The sequence below is a fragment of the Myotis brandtii genome, unplaced genomic scaffold, assembly GCF_000412655.1.
Source record: "Myotis brandtii unplaced genomic scaffold, ASM41265v1 scaffold94, whole genome shotgun sequence".
Classification (NCBI taxonomy): Eukaryota; Metazoa; Chordata; class Mammalia; order Chiroptera; family Vespertilionidae; genus Myotis; species Myotis brandtii.
Genome location: NW_005371876.1, coordinates 1,792,885 through 1,803,302, shown reverse-complemented (window position 1 = coordinate 1,803,302; position 10,418 = coordinate 1,792,885).

Sequence of the window (10,418 nt, the reverse complement as noted above, 5' to 3'; positions counted from 1 at the left end):
GATTCCGGTCAAGGGCGCGTACCTTGGTTGCAGGCTCCTCCCCAGCCTGGGCCCTGGTCAGGGCGCATGCAGGAGGCAACCAATCAATGTGTTTCTCTCACATTGATGTTTCTCTCTCTCTCTTTGCCTCTCTCTTCCACTCTCTCTAAAAATCAGTGGAAAAATATCTTTGGGTGAGGATTAACAACAACAAGAACACAGTGTTAAGGCTTTATTGGAATTGTGCTAAGTTTATTAGATAAATTTGGAAAGACTTGAGATCTTAAAATTGCACCTTTTAGTTCATGAATGCAGTGTATCTCTCCATTTATTTATGTTTCTCTTTGTTTTCTTTACATTTTTAGTAGTTTTCAGTAAGGAGGTCTTGCACCTTCTTCATTAAATTCATTCCGAAGTATTTTACTAGTATGTTGTCTTCCATATTATTGAAAGGTACTTTAAAATATTTTATCTTCCAAGTGTTTATTGCTAGTATATGAAAAAGACAATTTTTGTATATTCCATTTGTATCCTGACATAAATATAGTTTTATTTCTCCTGCTCTAATATGCATGCTGTTTATTTTTATTTCATGTCTTAATGTTCTGGCTAGGACCTCCAGAACAATATTGAATAGAAATAATAGATTATGTACCCTGGCTCTGTTTCCAGTGTGAGGGGGAAAAGCCTTTAAAGTAACATCAAGTATAATGGTAACTATAGGCTTTTCAGAGCTTTCATAGATGTCTTATATCAGGTTGAGGAAATTTCTTTTCCTTTCTAGTTTCCTGAGAGTATCATGAATGGGTATTTTTTGCATTAATTGAGATTATTGCATAATTTTTTTCCTATAGTCTACTAATGTGGTAAGTTGTACACCAACAGAATTTTTAAAAGCTGAACCAAGTAACATTTATGAGATAATTCCCACTGTCTCATACTGCTTTATCCTTTTTATATATTGATGGGTTTGCTTGATAACATTTTTTAAAGGATTTGTCCATCTATGTTCCTGGGGCATATTAGTCTGCAATTTTCTTATATTTTGTTTGAATTTGATATTAGAATAATTCTGGAATCAATAAATGTGTTGGGATTATTATCTCCTTTATTTTTGAGAGCTTGGGGTAGGATTAATATTCTCAAAAATTCATAGAATTTTCTCAAAAATTAATAGAACTTTCCAGTGAAATCATTTATCCCTGCATCATTTTGTGTTTCTATTTTGTTTTGTTTTGTTGTGGAAAATTCTGGTTCTAAGGAATTTGTCAATATCATCTAAGCCATCACAATTTTGACATACAGTTGTATGTGGTATTCCTGTATCATCCAATTACAGGTTCTTTATAAAAATTGGAGCAGAACAAAGGCCGATGTTGGGTGGGGGGGAAAGAAGGATTTTAAAATTTGTCTAAGACATCAGTTATTTATAAAGTTTCTGAAATTCAAAATTTAGCTCCTTCCAGGTTCATCAGTCAGTCCATCAGGAGCAAAGATATTTTGAGTTTTCAAATTCTCTTTCAGTGTCCTTCCCAAAGCCCTTCAGTGGGCATTCCTTGGACTCTGAGCTTTCTTACCATATCCCTTATTTCTTGTCTAGTGGAATTTGAAGTGGTAACATAAAACCCATAAAGGAATCAGTTTTTAATATCCAAACCACCAAATCTAAATCTGGTTTTGTGAGCCTCCAAGGCTTCATAAAAGGGGAGGATAACGTCAGCTTAGGCCTTACCTCAAACCACGAGACATTTAAATTCTGATTTATGATTTAAGCTGGACCAGCATTAGCTATCAAGAAGTCTCATGTTCCATCGCTTTTTTTTAATGTAAAGTAAAAGGACTGAACTTGCTCAGTTCCTTTCTGTTTGGTTAATGGAATTGATTAAGGAGTTGGCAGACATAGAGGTCAAAGGGATAGACCGGAACAACCTGTGTTGCCTTCTCAGATTTACCATCTATTGACCGAATGATCACAGCCAGGTTCCTCTTACTCTCTGGGACTCCCAACTTCAGCCCCAGTCAGGAGGAGACTCTGCCCTGGACCCTGCATTTTGAGTGCCTCGTTCTGGCCCTCCTCCTATGGAGGAGCCCATGGGGTCAAGGGCCTGGAACCTAGGCCTGCCCTCTAGACATCTCTCCATGAGACCCTGGAATTCTTTGCCGAAGTGGCTCCCTTGGGCCACTCTCAGGGCTTGCACAGGCTTCTGTTTCAAGGCTGTGCCCCCAGTGTTGACTGGGCCATCAGTGTGCTCACCATTTTCCCAACCATTATGTGAATGAAGCTCAGCCACGTGACTATAGTGTCTATATGTCTACATGAGTACCAGCTGAGCATCTCAAAGACCAGACACACCTGGTGGGAGGTAAGAAGATTTAGAGACATGCTGAAGACTGGGTGCTCCTGGACTACCAAGGAATTCTAGAATTTAAGTGCAATCTGGCCTTCCAGGTTCTAATGAAAGCAATTTGTTAATGTACAAGGCTAGAGCACATTTTATTTAATATTTTTAAAACTTAAGTTATAAATTTTAAATATTTAGACATATGTGAGCTGCCGTTATATTCTTGTCTTAGTCCCCACAGATGTTAAAGAAAGGTCTATCTCCAGAACATTTCCTTTTCCTTGATTATAAACATGCTAATTAAAAGCAACAATGGTGTTTAAAGGTCTTTAAAAACCTCAAGAACCTCAAACTATTTTTATTTCCCTCCTTTCAGGTTTCAAGTGGTTGCAGATAGCAATCTAGAATTTGTTCAGGCTACAAGTAAGTCATTCATTACAAAAATATTATAAAATTTATATTAAATTATAAAATCTCTAAAGTAGAGGTATATTTTCAGAAAATTAATACAACTCTAGCTGTTATTAATTTTTATATCCATATTACATACTGGATTCATTCACACTGAATACTATTTTCCATGCTCATGCTATCAGAAGATCACAAATAATTTTCATTTATAAAACAAAAATCAGTTGGGTTTTCATAATGCAGCATGTTATTCTTGTATATTACAGATATACACAACAGACTATAAAACTCTGATAAGAAATGCTATGGAAATGTGTCTCTAGTGTTGTGGAAGCAGAACATTAAAGTACTCTGCTAAAAACTGCCAAGAGGAGGCTCGCTAAATCTCAAGACTGGAGGAGAACATAAGGGCCATCTAAAGCCCACATTAGCAAAATAAATGAAAATAGACCCAGATACATCACCACAAATTTTCAGAATACGAGGGGAAAGAAGAGATCTGAAAAGCTTCTCAAAAGAAAAAATGAGGAGTATACAAAGGATCAGAACAACCCTGGACATTTTAACAGCAATACTGGAACAATGCCATCAAAATTATAAGGAAAATTTACTTTCATCTTAAATTCTACACCTGGTCAAACTATTAAGCTAGCATAAGGGTAGACTAAATATGTTTTCAGACATGTACGTTCTCAAAATATACACACTTGAAGAAATGTTACCGGAGAAGGTGCTCCATTTTAAAAACAAAGGAATAAGCCAGTGATTTTCATCTCGTGGCACATATAAACTAAAATTTTAGAATTACTAAAATTCTGTAGCACACCAAGATTATTATATTTTTTGCCAATCTGACAAAAAAAAGACATAATTTTGATTCATTCACGCTGGATGGCTATTGTTGTGTTGGCTGTAGTCATTTTATAATTTGACAATCTAAGGGAAAAGAGGTCAGTGCCCCTGACTTTTAAACAGGCATTGCATGTTTTAAAAATTCTTGTGGCACATAGGTTGAAATTTGCTGAAATAAGCCAATGAAGATATAGGCATAAGGCCCCAGTACAGGGAATTCAATATCAGAGGAGAAAAAAATCCCCAGAATGATGACAGAGTAATCCCAGGATGGCATTAGGCAGTAGGCTTAGCAATCCACACGTCCATTTGTTTTGTTTTGTTTTTTGTTAATCCTCACTGTGGATATCTTTCCCATTGATTTTTTTTAGAAAGAATGGAAGGGAGAGAGAGAAGGAGAAAGGAAGAGAGAGAAGAGAGAGAAAGAGAAAGAGAACATCAATGTAAAGGAGAGACATCGATTGGTTGCCTCCCACACAAGCCCCGACTAAGACTGGAGATCAAACCTACAACCCAGGTACGTACCCTTGACCGGGAATCGAACCCAAGACCCTTAGCTTAGCATGCCAATGCTCTAACCACTGCACACACCAGCCAGGGCCACAAGTCCATTTTGAAAAATCAGAAGGTTCCCTCAGTAACATCTTCAAGAAAACAAAATTGGTAAAAATACTTACTGCATTGAAGCATATTGAGGAAGAATTTGGGGACGAATTTGTGATACGACCATAAAAAATGTAGCAGATACACAAAATAATTATTAAATCTAGAGAAAACAAATACTTGTGCAAGGAAAGGAAAATATTATAGCTCTTTCCAGCCGGCGCCGAGCCATGGGTATCTCTCGGGACAACTGGCACAAGTGCAAGACCGGGGGCAAGAGGAAGCCTTACCACATGAAGCAAAAATATGAGCTGGGACTCTGCTGCCAACACTAAGGCTGGCCCCCGCCGCCGATATTTCTTGAGTTGCTTAGGGCCAGAAGTCTTTGTGCCACTTTGACAAGGGAAGATCTTTTTATTTTGTAGATGAGGAAACTGAGGCTCATAGACACGAAGTACAGTCTGTTTCGACAAAGAAATGGGATCTCTCCTTGAGCAATTTTGTTCAGTCCACTCCCTGGTGGTAGGTCCTCGTGGATTATGTAAGGTCAAGGGAGGCACGGCAAAGTATTTCTGCATAAGTCTGGTCCCTTTGGCCGCTTTGTCTCCTTGAGCATGGCTGTAATGGAGTCCTTCCTGGTCACCAATCCAATTCAATTTCTGGAGTGAGCAAGCCTAATGAAAGGAAATTCTCACCGCATTTTATAGTTTCTGTCATTACCAAAGTAGCCTCAGAGACTCTTGTCTCCCAAGGATTTACAGCCTGGTGCCCTGACAGTTTTCTACACAGAAATGACCATGTAAAAGTCCAGCAAAACCCCATACATGGCAAGAACGGAGAAAAATTTATTTTACTGGCAGTGTACACAGCTTTCCAAATAAGTAAGGGATTTTTTTAAGTCAATTAAACCTGTGTTCAATAAAATCACATGGGAACAAGAGGGCCGGGAATGTCAGTTATTGATACATCTCAGTTACACCTGGATAGAGGCTCTCCTGGCTGAACTGGATTAAGAATAATTTCCAAATCTAAATTTCCACAACATTACATTATTTTCCATTATTTTCATTAGCTTTCTCTCCTCCTCATTCCCTACCCCTTTGAGCTTGCTGACTTAGGGTTCTGCTAAAAGTGTTCCAGTCATGCGTGCTTCTCAATTTGTGCAATATTTTGTTGAAAGACAGTCTGACCCTGGGATGAGCCAAGACACCATGGGAAAAATGATGAATGCTTTCCTTGTCAAGGTAAGTACAGAATTAGGGCTAAGAATTCTAACACTTCATTTGCTAGCATCATCATGAAATGACCAACTCAATACAAGTGCATTTTCCAGGGCTCAAAATCTACCTATATTTCTTACTTTATGTAAGTTACTTTACCTATCAAAGCCTCCATTTCTCAACCCTGAAATGGAGATAATGATGTTTGTCTCACACATTGTTGTGCATATTAAATGAGAGGATGCATTTTATGCCCCTACCTAAAGTTCCTGTCACATTATAACTACACTTGTGGCCCAGTGTACAAAATTCATGCACGGGGGGTGGGGTGTGTCCCTCAGCCAGGCCTACACCCTCTCCAATCTGGAACCCCTTGGGGGATGTCCAACTGCCGGTTTAGTGGGATCAGGCCTAAACCAGCAGTCGGACATCTCTCTCACAATCTGGGACCGCTGGCTCCTAACCACTCACCTGCCTGCCTGCCTGCCTGATTGCCCCTAACTACTTCTGCCTGTCATCCTCATTAACGCCTAACTGCTTCCCTGCTGGCTCGATTGTCTGTGCATGTGGCCATCTTGTGGTGGCCATCTTGTGGCGGTCATATTGTGGTGGCCATCTTGTGACGACGTCACACGCAAGAGCCACCTAGGCTTTTATTAGTATAGATTTTGAATGTTACTTCACTTCCCCCTGAAAGCCGACGCTCTATCCACTGAGCCAAACCGGTTTCGTTATAGTATAGATTTTTAATGTTACTTCACTTCCCCATGAAAGCTGCCTGATTGCCCCTAACTACTTCTGCCTGCCAGCCTCATTGACGCTTAACTGCTCCCCTGCTGGCTTGATCGCCTTCAACTGCCCTTCCCTGCCAGCCTGATCCCCCACAACTGCCCTCCCCTGCCATGACCTGCCTCCTCTGCTGGGACCCGCCTCCTCCTTGCAAGGCAGCAGAGACGCTGGGACCGGCCTCCTCCACGCTGTGCAGAGCCGCGGGACCCCCAGGCCTTAGTGTGCGGTGCGGCGCTCTCTCTCTCTCTCTCTCTCTCTCTCTCTCTGTAAATATATAATATTGACACCTCAGCCATAGGCTGCCCTCATTTGCTAGTAACATGATATCTTATATCCAATGGTAGAACATTCTAGTCACCTAGATAAACCCAATAAAATAAAGTTACACATCAAAACTAGAAAAAAATAAAATTATCATACCATCAGAGTGTTCATCTTTTGCAGAAAATATATGAAAGTAAGAATTTACATTGTGCACCAAATAAAGTGCATGTTTGTAGCTATGGTCTATCTCTGTCACGTACGGTTCAAAAACGTGGAAAGGGCGGGCCCACATTGAAATCCTGGCTCTTCTATTCATTAGTTGTGTAACTTTAAGGAAATTTTCTCTTGAGTCTGAGCCTAAGTATCCTCACCTGTAAGATGTATTTTACCTTTTTTAAGCACTAGCGCCTGGTTCATACTAAGTCAACAAATGATAGCATTTATTTTATCAGTAATGATAAAATTAATCATCATAACACAGATGGGATACTTATTTTGCTCATCAAAATTAAAATAAAAACAATTCAATCATTTCCATTCCTTTCAAGAGCAAATGTTTCTTCAAATTGATTTATACTATTGAAAATGAGATTAATTCCACTAATATTTTCTTCCAACAGGTCCCATTGTTTACTTGTATTGATTATCTATGATTATCAAGTTCACACTATTGGATAGACCTACAGGAAAAAGAAAATGGGCACTAGCATTTATTATCTATTCTATACAAGGCATTGTGCTAATTGCTTTAGCATACATCAATTATGTTATTTGTTCTTATTAGCAACCAAATAAGGGAAGAACTAGGCTGCCCATTTTTTAAAAACCTAAGGAAACTGAGGTTTGCAAAGGTTAAGTAAATGCAGTGCCAATGGTGAGTGGCAGAGCTTGAATTAAAATCAAGATATGTCAAATTTCAAAGTCCACACTCTCCAGTTTGAGAGATCGAAGTATTTTTTCAGGATTACAAAGGATGGGAGGCGATCTGTATTTTAAGATTATTTCTTCTACAGTGTCTAGTGAGAAGCAAAGAATCTCTGTATTCCAGTGTCAGTAATATTTCTCCCAATTTATTGGTTCTTTCTGATTTAGCATTTCCCAAACCATTAAAAAATGAATAAAGATAAGAATTTCTTCTTCCAGTTGATTGTGACAAATGATTTCATCAAAATGTACAAATGTTCCTGATTACTATGGGATATTCTATATGTCTTCTGTTTTACATACTATCTGCAAATAACACCTTCTGAAAGTTGTGGCTCTTCTCTCTCTTCTTTCTTTCTTTCTTTCTTTCTTTCTTTCTTTCTTTCTTTCTTTCTTTCTTTCTTCCCTTCTTGGGGTTCCTTCTTAGAGTTTATAGTTGATTTTTTTTAATCTTACATTTCTACTAGAGGCCCAGTGCATGAAATTTGTGTACTTGGTGGAGGGGTCCCTCAGCCCAGCCTGCACCCTCTCACAGTCCTGGAGCCCTCAGGGGAGGTCCGACTGATGGCTTAGGGGAGCAGGCCTAAGCTGGCAATTGGACATCCTTAGCACTGCCAATGGAGGCAGGAGAGGCTCCTGCCACTGCCATTGCACTTGCCAGCTGGGAGCCCGGCTTCTGGTTGAGCAGCACTCCCGCTGTGGGAGTGCACTGACCACCAGGGGGAAGCTCCTGTGTTGAGCGTCTGCTCCCTGATGGTCAGTGCGCATCATAGCGACCGGCCATTCTGCAGTTTGGTCGATTTGCATATTAGCCTTTTATTATATAGGATTATTACTATTACAATTTCTATTCAATATTATTTTGTATTAGTTTTAGGTATATAACATAGTGGTCAGACAATAATATACTTTACAAGGTGGTCCCCTGTTATTTCAACGACCCACCTGGCACCATACATAGTTATTACAATATTATTGACTATATTCCCTTACATTTCTACTAGAGGCCCAGTGCATGAAATTGTACTTGGTGTGTGTGTGTGTGTCCTCAGCCTGGCCTGCACCCTCTAGCAGTCCAGGAGCCCTCGGGGGATGTCCGACTGATGGCTTAGGGGAGCAGGCCTAAGCTGGCAATCGGACATCCTTAGCACTGCCATGGAGGCAGGAGAGGCTCCTGCCACTGCCATTGCACTTGCCAGCTGGGAGCCCGGACCATTTTGTGACTACCAATTTGTAGTTCTTTATCCCATCACCTTTTCACTGAGCTTCTCAACTCCACTCTCCTCTGGCAACCATCAGTCTGTTCTCTGTATCTATGAGTCAGTTTTTATTTTTTTTTTGTTCATTTGTTTTGCTTTTTAGATTACACATATAAGTGAAGTCTTATGGCATTTGTCCTTCTCTGACTTATTTCACTTAGCATAATGCCCTCTACGTCCATCCATGCTGTCACAAATGGTAATATTTCATTCTTTCTATGGCCAAGTAATATTCAATGCAACATTATTTACAATAGCCAAGATATGAAAGCAACCCATTATGCCTATCAATAGATGAGTGGATAAAAAAGTTGTGGTTCACTTCTTTCTTTTTATTCAAATGATACTCTAGGGTTAAAAGATGTACCCACTTTTAAGGGAGAAAATAAAAAAATAATGTTTTTATAAAAACATATTTCCATTGATCATAAAGAGAAAATGGATGCTGCTCTCCCAAGATACCAGACAGACACTCAGTTGAGCTACAGTGAGGCCTTCAAATGAGTGTAGCACCTATTGGAAGTTTTTTCTGTGAAAAAACAACACATCAGGTAAAGTTAGCCATGTCCAGCAGTGCATATCTTTGTCCAGAAGATAGAAAAGAAAGAACTCTTGGCAAGAGCATGTCGTTACCCTGCCAGATGCTATGGTCTTCCTAAGAATATTACAAGATAGGGACCTTTGTCCCCACTTTACAGGTAAGGATATTATAGTTCAAAAAGTAGTTAAGTAAACTCCCTTTAAAAAGTCCTAGAGCCCTGGCTGATTGTGGCTCAGTTGTGACCAAGAGGTCACAGATTCAATTCCTGGTTAGGGCACATTCCCGGGTTTCAGACTCAAACCCCAAGAGGAGGCATGCATGAGGCAGTCGAATGATGTTTCACTCATTGATGTTCCTCTCCCCATTTCCCGTCCCGTCTCTCTCTCTCTTAAAAAAATAAAAGTGTAAGAACTGGAATATGAATTCCATATTTGACTATCTCAAAACCAAAGTATTTGCATTTATTGCAGTATACTTATTACATGCCAGTTAATTTATATACTCACCTCTAATATTCACAATAATATTACAAGGTAGGTGATAGTCTCTTTTTTAAAAATCAGGAAACTGGGAGGAACCAAGATGGCGGCATAGGTAAACACCTGAACTTGCTGCCTCGCACAACCACATTAAAACTACAACTAAAAGACAAACCGGATATCATCCAGAACCATGGGAAGGCTGGCTGAATGGAAGTCCGACAACTAGAGGGAAAGAGAAAAGCGCATATAGACTGGTAGGAGGTGCAGAGGTGCGGAAGAGCGGAGGTACAGAGGCACGCAAAACGGGCTGGCAACTGGGTATGCTGTGGTCTTTTTCAATCAGGAGAGAGATACAAGCTCACAACTGCTCTGAACTCCAGTTCCAGGTGAGACTCTGGGGACCCAGACTCATATGGGAAGAAACTGGACTGTCTGGCATCGGGCCGGAACATGAGGGCAGCTTTTTCGCAGAGGTGCTCACAGCGATCATTGTTCCCGCACGGGGCCACAGGACACAGAGACCCGGGACCTATCTGGGGCAGGGCTGATGGGCAACCATTGCTGTTTGCACCCCCCGTGACTCCCTGAGACCCCGCCCCACCCAATTTACAACCCCACCCAAGCTGTGAGCAGAGGCTTTTGCATATGAATGGCCTGGCCTTTTGCAATCTAAAACCTAACAAACTGCAGCTGGGTCAAAGAACCCCAGAGCTTCCAAAAGAAGGCCTAAGGCTCATTAGCAGCCTGCATTT